Raw genomic sequence first — 10,386 nt, 5'->3', positions numbered from 1 at the left:
ATTGATCAGAAGCCGATCAACTCACACCAAACCACGAGATCAATATCAACATAATGAAAGAGGTACTACTTAAGTCCATTCCAACTTAAGTTCATTCCGTTCTGAGTGGCTTGGCGTCTTCTCGTCAGTGTCCAAGGTCTGGGAACTCCTATCTTTCCTCAGACAGTATACACAATAAGACAAGCAATGCCACCGGTATATTAACATTTCATATCTGTTATGAAATTACTATTTTTAATACCTACATCTGATATACAGAACTACTCACCTAACCTCCCCTTGTTTGGGCCTCATTTTGCGATATTGAGCGGTGCACGGGTTTTTCCCGCTATTGTCTAGATTTCTCTATAATTGTTGTTGTTGTTTTTGTTGTTGTTTGGTTGTTTTTTTTAGTACATTATTGGAGATACGTTATCAAAAAGGTGCTTATAATTCGCCTCCTTTAACGATGAAGGCTTACGCAACAAACTGCATGGATGATATTAACTTCAAAAACGAAGTAACTAAGTTTGAATTTATTACATTTGTAGAAACCTGGTTAGGACGAAAAATCCAAGAGCTAAGCGTTCGTCGGGTGGAATAACCCTTCTGGTAAAAGGGCACTTTTAAGCACTCTTTAATTTATCTCTTGAGGAGGGTAAACTGCTAACCGAATGGAAAGACGCCCTTGTCGTCCCCGTTCATAAGAAAGGAAAAAAGGAGGACGTTACTAACTACAGACCCATCTCTCTATTGTGTGTTGTATCCAAGGTATTAGAACGATGCATATTCAAGCACTTTAAGGATTTTCTCTGTCTTTTGTTTGACAATGCACAGCATGGTTTCCTTCAGGGTCGATCTACAGTCACCCAGCTTCTAGCGTTTTATCACGAGATTGGCCAGTCTCTAGATAAGGGCCTGCAGTCGGACATTGTGTATTTGGATCTCGCAAAGGCTTTCGACAGTGTCTCCCACCAAGGGCTGCTTCTGAAACTCTCCGGGAAGGAGTCAGCGGGAAACTTCTGCAGTGGTTTGAGAGCTATCTAGGTGGACGCGGTAAGCAGTGCTTGGTCCACGGTTTCACCTCTAGTCGTTCTCCAGTTCCATCAGGAGTCCCTCAGGGCAGTATCCTCGGTCCTCTGCTGTTTTTAATTTATTTGAACGATCTCCCGCCGGTGATACAGAATCGTATCGCGCTCTTCGCTGATGACTCAAAATGTTCCAGTGTCATTGAAAGTCTACAAGATTGTGAGTCACTCCAAAAGGACCTGGACAGTCTGCATGGCTGGAACGATAACTGGCACCTAAAGTTTAACACCTCTAAATGTGAGGTGCTAACCGTCACACGTAAGCGCCACCCATTTTGCTAAGATTACAAGTTGAACAACAACTCTCTTAAACACGTCACTCAAGTAAAAGGCCTCGGAGTGACTATCTCGCCGGACCTCACATGGGATACTCACATTAACACTATCTTAGCTAAGGCCAATAGGATGCTCGCATTTTTGCGCCGCAATAGTGTTATGTCATTCACTACAGACCATAGGAAATTACTATATCTCACGTTTGTAAGATCATATAGTTGGCTATGCTAGCGAGGTATGGGCTCCCAGTACGATCGGTATATATAACAAAAATAGAGAGTCTTCAACGCGGGGCAACAAAATTCATCTTAAACACGCACTGGCAAGAGGATATTTCTTATCATGAGCGCCTTTCTCGTCTCAATCTGCTACCGTTAACATACTAACAGGAAGTGAAAGACTTAATTTTCTATTTCAAGTGTCGCGCTGGCCACTACACCTTACCCATAGCTGATTATTTCAAGCCTAAAGGCACTCGTCTCACTCGCCATAGCTCCGATCAAGACGTACTAATTCCCAAGTGTCGTACAAAGCTCTTCCAATTTAGTTACTTTATCGTATTGCTAAACTCTGGAATACGTTACCTGTATCCACTCGTACTCTTAGTAATCAGTTTAAATCTCACGTACTCCAACGCTATTCGGCTGCTTTTCGTACAAACTATGACTTTACTAACTTTAACACCTGAAGTCGATCTGCTGCAAATGTAGTAGGTCACGTAATCTTCTATTAGCTGGTAACTGCTGCTACTAAGACTTTTTATCGGCTGCGGAAGGGATTCATTCTTATCGTTTTTTCAAATGGGATTTTTATACCTTTTATAATGTTTAATGTTTACATAGTTAGTATTTGTGTATTTTCCGTAAGGGCACACTTAATTTGGAGCCTCGCTCTGTTGTGTGTCCCGTACCTTCGTCCTTCGTTTTTGTGTCTTGTTCAAATATATATATATATATATATATATTTTTTTTTTTCCTTAGTCTCTTTTAGTATTGTAATCAAGGTGAAAGCGAAAATAAATAAATAATAAATAAATAAATAAACTTTGTTTTGTTGCCTGATCACAAAGTAGTTTAAAATCAGGTTTAGCTGTGTTAAATAAATCCGGCAAAAATTCCCAGAAAAAGAAAAACAAGTGGTTTTATAAATCTTGTTTCGAACTTAAAAGAGATAGTGCCGCGGATTTGAAAACTGACTTCGAAATTTCCCTCTGATGCCATTGTGCAAGGTAAATTTTTTGTTGTAAAGAAAAATTTAAGAAATTAGTAAAAATGACGAAAAGAACTTAGTGTTTAAGAATTCTTACTTCAAAAACTTGCTTCTTTTGAGTTTGACAATCCCAAGGATTTCTGGAAAATGGTAAACGCAATGATTGAATTAAGACAAAAATCAGCCAACCAAATATCACACAAAGTTGATGCAGACGAATGGTTCATCTATTTAAGAAAACTCTCCACACACCATAACTCCTCAAAGAGTGGGTTTGAGAAATTGGCTGACTTCAACGTATCCAAAATTGCCGAATTCGCTAAAATAAATGAACCAATCCTAGACGAACCAATCACGCTCTTTATAGATACGTAAAAAAGCATCGACCAAGTTAAAAACTACCAAAGGCCTGTTCACAGGCTAGTTAAAAACTTGCAAGACAGCCGGAAATGATAGTATATCTTATGAGATGATCAAATCAAGCGTGTCCATCATTGGGCCTGTATTGGAAATTATTTTTAAAAGTTTCGAATTCTGGCATATTTCCCCAGTTGTGGTCGGTGGCTTATATTTCACCCGTATTTTAACAAGCGGGTGATACACGGTAGGCTACCCCACAGGGAGCCCGAACGCTGTATTAGCTAATAGAAAAATTTAGATATATTTACGCTGTATTAGCTAATAAAATAATAAGATGTATTTACCTTTGTTCCTGCGTCTTTATGAGTCGTTTTGAAAGGGATTTGAATCCGATCAGAGACGGTTAACATTGCTGGTTATCAAATGCTTTTGCTTGTCTGGCGCGTCGTAAGTAAGACGCTCAAGTTTCGTCTCACGATTCTAATATTGTTAACTATTAACTTTCCACTAACGGCCACGAGAAGAGAAGGTGGTCCACCTTAAAAGGTCGACCAGTTTTTTGTCGAAACTTGTCCCGTTGGAGCGAACAGATCCATTGAGTTTTGGACCGAAATTTCCGGAAATTTTGGTCGAATGGATCGCGCCCTGTAATTACATATACTTTAGATATTTTAAGGCCTCAGGCAAGAGCTGGCAAACACTTTGTTTTTAGCTTAGTTTGTAGTTTAGTATTTTATATGTATATATTTTAATTAATGTATTCTAGTTAGCAGCATACACGACCCCACAAGCTTTCTAGCTTTGACTCTTCTCGCGTCAAAATAAAGTTTTTTTGTTATGTTTTGTGTTATGCTATGTCAAAGGGAGCTGGATCGTCTAGAGAACACTGCATGGAATTAAGAGCTTCTGAAATTTTGCTATGCTAGCAGTCATATTTCCGCCGCGCCAAATATTAATACTGTTTACATTTGGGCGAGCCCAATCATTTTCTTCGTATGCCTTCTTACCTTGTATTGTGCTTTTCTTAATACTGTAAATGAAGATGTAGCATTGCATTCCAAAGGATAAAGAGAAAAGAATTACTGCGAGCACTTGGGTCAGTTTCCTACGATTCATGGAAGCCAAATTTTCCAGTCGATGAAGGTAATATACTGTAAAGTTCCCAAAGTAACGACCCCCCGAACGCAGCCGAAAGTAGCGACCCTTCGAAAGAAGCGATAAAATTTCACAGGTGTTAAGAAATGCCAAAAGTAGCGCCCTCCGAAAGTAGCCTCTTCAAAAGTGATTTCCTTTCTTGCTAGGAATAACGGAAATTATAGGTATACGTATGGGAAGATTTAATTACATGCATGTTCATTTATGTAAAACATAGCTACTGGACATAAAACAATTCTGCAATATTTATTATCTTCTCAAATTGTCATGTTCGCTGAATAAAAACTAAGAAAGAGTTCCGAAGGGGGACAATTCACTGACCAGAAGTCGCAAGTTCACTTACACACTGTAGCCTGATTAACAAATATGAGAATTATTTAATTAGAGTCCTTAAGAAATTGACTCGAGTTGAAAAAGTATCTCAAGGGATTCTCGAAGGAAAAGAGCTCTCTAATTATTTATTAGCAGTTGCCTTTAACCTGGCCTAGAGCCATTTTAATTTTTTCTTTCCTTTCTTCTGACAACAAGGATAAACAAGAAAAATATATGGAAACTGACACCTGAAATTTTTTGTCGCTGAAAGAAAAACTGAGCATCAAGAGTTTTTTTACAGCTCATTTCATTGCTATGTTCAGACATGATTCTACGGTCATGATTCGACCTGTCATGATTCGACACTAATCACGTGACGTATCGCTTCGCAGTCTGCCTAGCCTGCGCAGCTGGCGGCTGACTCGTCCCCAGTCGTCTCTCTTGAGAAAGGAGAGAAGCGCGAGGGGTGATGGGAAGGAGGAAAGGGGAGAGACGACGTTTCTCCCTTCCCCTTTCCTCCTTCCCATCACCCCTTGCGCTTCTCTCCTTTCTCAAGAGAGACGACTGGGGACGAGTCAGAGCTGGTGGTATTGTGTGATTGGTACAGCGGCTCCGCCGCCAAATCTCACTCGCCTAGTACACAATACCGCCAGCTACACAGGCTACAGTCTGCCGTAGGATCCGAAACAGTGAGAGAAAAACCTGGCTGGCAAGGAAAGCTTAGCACTCGGAAAGGACATAAGTGTAACGAAGCTAGAATCCCGACAAATGCGTTTTACCTGAAGAGGAAAGCTTTGTTGCCTGGAAAGCAGCGACATGATACAGAAATTATGGTAACATATGATCAGGTGATAAACCTGGAGTTCGATTGCCAAGTTCGAATGTATTTCTGTAGGCGACTTCATAATCAATACGGCGAAAAGCGAAATAGTCCGATGGTTTATCGTTTAGTCTTCTTCCGTATGACAAGGTTTCGGTATTTTGCCGTTGGTGAATACCACCCGCGATTTACATGTAACAGTGATGTAAATTTAGTTAACAGGGAAGCAAATTTGTATTTCTTCAAGTTGGTACTTTTTCGTCCTTACTTAGCTTCTGCATGGTTAAAAAATAACAGGAAAACTTGACGTTTTGCAGAAGAAATCAACAGATCAATTGATCAGTCTGCCCTTGTGAAAGAATTTGCTGGAGAGTTCGAAAGTTTTGTTTTGTCGACCATTGAAAAATATCACAATGTTCGGTCCTCGACCTATGACCCTAGTGAGCACAAATAAAGAAAACCATACATAAAAGAAAGGAACATTGTTTTCATTGAAAAAGGGTAAAATATGATATTTCTTTAAAGATCAAGGTAGAAAAACAAAAAAAAGTTGAGAAAAGAGCCGGAAAACTTCTTGATCGAGACGTCCACACGCCCGATGACAATTGTATTGCGATTAGATTGCGTGACTTGTATGAGAGGCTGTTGTCTGAAAAAGAGAACAAATTATCGATCACAGTCCTCTTTTTCTGAATTACAAGAGAAACATTCAAGTAACTTTCAGATTGTGTGCTTTGATTCCTGTAGGATATTCAAGGTAAAATACTCTACTACTTGGTAACCTCCCGGTCGAATCATGGCGGTCGAATCATGTCTAAAAATCAGGGTGTATACACAGCAGCGAAATAAGCTGTAAATTTGAATTGCTAATTCATGTTTTCCTTTATCTTGTTCGCAGTATGTAGGAACTTTGTTCGTACCTGTGTATTATGTGTTGAGCGATATTTTTCGACAAGCACAGTTGGGTACGCCGAAGCGCAACATTTAGCCCAAAAATCAGTAAACTAAAAGACTGTTTCGTTTTCTTCCTGCTATTTTCGCATTTTTTCCACAGACCATGGCTCGAAAGATAACCGACTGGTTATCACAGGAATACTTTTCTCTCTCACTCTGTCGCTCTCAAAAATTTATTTTCTTTATCTCATGTTTGTTATCCCACTACATGAGAACTTTCTGTAATTTGATCGGCTTAGAGCTGGTATTACAAACCTTTTGCGGGTAGTAGTACATAAACTAGACTACGAGTAGTCCCCCATTTTTCCTCAGGGATAGCAGAGCGTGCAAAACGCGAGCGCGCGTGAAAATCAACCCACGCGAGAAAAGGCGACACGCGGCGGGGAGATAGAAAAATCTCTCGTTTTGCTCGCTCTACTATCCCTGAGGAAAAATGGGGGACTACTCGTCGTCTATACATAAACAAATAATAGCATGATTTGTTCGTGATATTTGGCGTAAACACCACTCATGATATTTTTTGAGCCTTAAGGCTCGTGAAATTACGTATAACAATTTTGAAATATCACTCGCGGTATTTATGCCAAATATCATTACAAATCATGCCGTTGCCTATACTAATACCGTCTATGTGGATATAGTTTTAAATGCAAATGAAGATTGTATAGTAGTTTTTGTTTTTGATTAGCGCAAGCCGAATTTTCGAGTGCTTTTAATTTCGATTGATATGGCGGCAATATCGAGCCAACAAAAGTGTAGAGTCAAGGAAATAATTGTGAAAGAAAGAGAGCAGTTTAATAATATCGCAATCCCATGCAGTATGTTAAAATTTACAGGCAATGCATGCTTCGAAAATAATATTCACGTGTCAATTTTGCAATTTTCTATGATTGGGTTTGAGAGGTTTTTCAGTCTATTTCGAATCCGAAAATTACAGTTTGATTAAAAAAATATGATGTTGTCACTGCTGTTCTTAGTGTACGTGAAGGCTGCAACTTCCATCGAAGTTGAGCCTCGACTTGTCCAATCTGCAGTGCCGTAAATGGATATATGATGAGATGATTCTTTATTTTGTTCTAATTAATTTTTTGTCTCAGTTGTTTCATATGGTAACTAACCTAGTTACGTAAACTCTCCTTTTAATCTTCACTCAGCAAATGACAGATTATATTTTTTAAGTTGACAATTTGTGGGTTAATAACTAAAAGATACTATCTATGTTCAGGCAATGTGTTTCTGGGCTCTATTACCAGCCGCTGAGTATCGCAATCGAAAGATGGCGAAATGTTGCCCATTAGGTTAGAAATTTAAGGAACGTACCTTCCGGTTGAGCCTCGTGAAGTTTCCTGATGTAAACAGACTGCTTTTGAAGCAGAAAAAGGAAATAGCACTGCAATAAGACGGATGTAAAAGATAACCAAACACATGTTACTCTCTTCATGCCACTCTAATTTGAAACCTGTTTCCATTTCAATACCAAGCATACTCCGCGTAGAGATTCAACAACAACAGAATAAAACGAATTGACCGCAAAATGCAAATATGGAAATGAAAGCTACTCATGCGACGAGATATACAATATTATGGCATGATCCAGCAAACAATAAAATGGAAATATTTTAGTATTTAGTCTAGCTTCAGTCTCTACCAGTGACAAAGAAAGGCTTTTGTGACAGGAAAAAATGAAAACGGAGGACGAATAACTATAAAACAGTAAAAAACCCAGAATGAAAGACAAATCGGCGGTTTTTGATTAAACTTTAGGTTTCCAGTGGTTTGTCACCAAAAAGACGGGCCGTTTTAAAACGAGCGCTCTTCACCTCCAGAAAGCCTTTTCAGAACTCATTACTAGGCCAAAACTTCAAAGGCGATGTTCAACCGGTCAGTGTAAAACGCAGACTGCGGAATGCAGAATGCAGTACGAAGGCTGGGTGCAAAATGCAGAATGAGGGTAAATTAGAAGGCAGACCGAGCATAAACTGTAGATAAACTGTGGTCGCGGAAGGGTTTAAGGGCAAAAAATCCCGTAAATACATGTAAACTAACATTAACAAATGTAAGGAGAAATTTCCCACGAATTCTTTATTCACCTCGAATTTCACATCTAGCTATTCCCTCTGAAGTCGTTTTAGCCGTAATTTACATTGAAGTTGCTTTGAGATGTTTTAGCTCCGCAAAAAGTTAATGGTGCTATTTTTGAGATGCTTTGTTATATGCTTTGTTTGACTCTTGTTTGATAATCCTACAAAAGCCAACAGCGGCCTATTCATAGTACAAACAGAACAAACTTGGATAGGTTTCCGTTTCGTTCAGAAAATTATTTAATTGTATTATTAGTTCAACTTCAGTAATGATTTCTAAACATATTGGTTGTCTGAATAGTAGTTGCTCTACTTTAATTATATTCCTTAATTAGCCTTATTCTACAACAGAGCGGCATTTCACTGTAACACCTTTGAACAGCGAAATCAATATAGCACGTCTTTAACTGAAGTATTCTTGAGCGATCAAGTAGTTTCTCTGCAAATATAATAGTTCTTAATTTACTTTCGTAAATATTCGCTTCGTGTGAATTTAGAATTTCAAATGTTTTGCTGACCTGCTGCAATTCGGAAAATGTCTGCTTTTGTTGTAGGTGAAAAACTAGTCATCAGACAGTCCTGCTACGTGCCCGAAAGCCGCTAGCTGACCTTGCAATTCAGATTCACACTATGAGCGAAATTACGTGCCTAAAAGCCGCCTTGCTGACTTCACAAACTTTGCTAGTTTATTGTCCTTGTACTTTTTACTCCTAAAATAGAATCCTCAACAATATTTTTCGCCTACCTTAACGAGTTTGTTTGTGTATATCCATTGTACTCTTGTGTGTTGCATACCTGTGGTAATGGTTTATAATTAAGTTAGTTTGTAGACAGCTAATAGTGTTTTTCGATTACACCGATTATATTGTCAACTATACCGATTGCTTCGAGTACGTGTACAAGAATAAACGCTGTTGGAACCAAGTCAAGTTCGCCTTATTCTCTGCTGCGTTCCAGTTAATGGTTTGATCCCGGTCCTAAGAGTTGTGACGGTTCTTACCCGCGAGCGAGTTGCCCTTTGAATTTAGCTTCCCCAGTTTAGAAGACTGTTTCCAGAGTTCAAACCCCGAGTTCACGTTTAGCCCTTAACAGTCGTTCGAAAGTGGAAAAACCTTCCGTCACACAAAGAAAGATGTTCTGCAGGAAATTTGGATGAGCTTTTATGAAAGTCTTGCAAATCAAGGTACTCAGACTTTAGCTGTTCGGATGTTCATTGAAACTTCTGGAGAATATGCAATGCATGTACTTCGACTGGGAAGCGAGGTGTGCCCAAGGTGTGTAACTGATACCAGCTAGCTATTTGGAGAAGAAGAAGCGCAAATGTTTAAAAAGTCTGCAGTCCTTTTTCTCCATTTTGCCCCCAGCCTGCGTTTTACTCTCAGTCTGCAGTCTGCAGTCTGCATTTTCCGCAGTCTGCTTTTTACACTGACCGGGTGTTAAAGGGTACGATTCGCTTCGCAACCCAGGACGATTTTCAGTGCAACACACAAGCCGGAAACATTGTTACAAAAAGTGTTTTATACAACTTTTGCAACATTGTTTCCCTCTGAAAAATCTTCGTTGCATATCGTCCGTAAATAATCAATGAACTGACATATACCTTTAAACACTTCATTAGGTTTTGGCAACTGTAACCGTATTCCGATTTCTACTCTTCTTTCTATATAGCCTGAGAACAGTCTCTTTCTCATTAAATACCAATATGCAATCTAGCATGGTAAATACTTCCGTCATTCGTTATATACAGTTTTCTCAAAATTTTCGTTTCAACAAATTGAAAACCAGAAATTTAAAGGACGGACGAAAGTTTGTAATATTTGGCGACATCTAGTGACTGATAGTTGCTAAATGTCCTTGAAATTAAATTCAGCATAGAATTTTGGACTTCTGAGGACTAAGCCACTTTTTTCTGTAAACATACAGAGAAACCTCTCCTTTGTTACACCTCCGTTTCCACGGGACACCTCCTTTCAGGGGACACAAAATTTGGTCGCAGAAAATTTTCATGTAATCTTTGGATATTTTACGTCTACCAGTGTTCTACTGAAGGGACACCTCTATTCAGAGAGGGATACTTTTCCTTAGTCCCAAAACCGGGATTCGACCTCCAATCAGGGGACACCTTAGCACGTAAAAAGTGACTGATCACTAA

Source organism: Porites lutea, chromosome 2 (genome assembly GCF_958299795.1).
Source record: "Porites lutea chromosome 2, jaPorLute2.1, whole genome shotgun sequence".
NCBI lineage: Eukaryota > Metazoa > Cnidaria > Anthozoa > Scleractinia > Poritidae > Porites > Porites lutea.
This window is presented reverse-complemented; position numbering follows the sequence as displayed.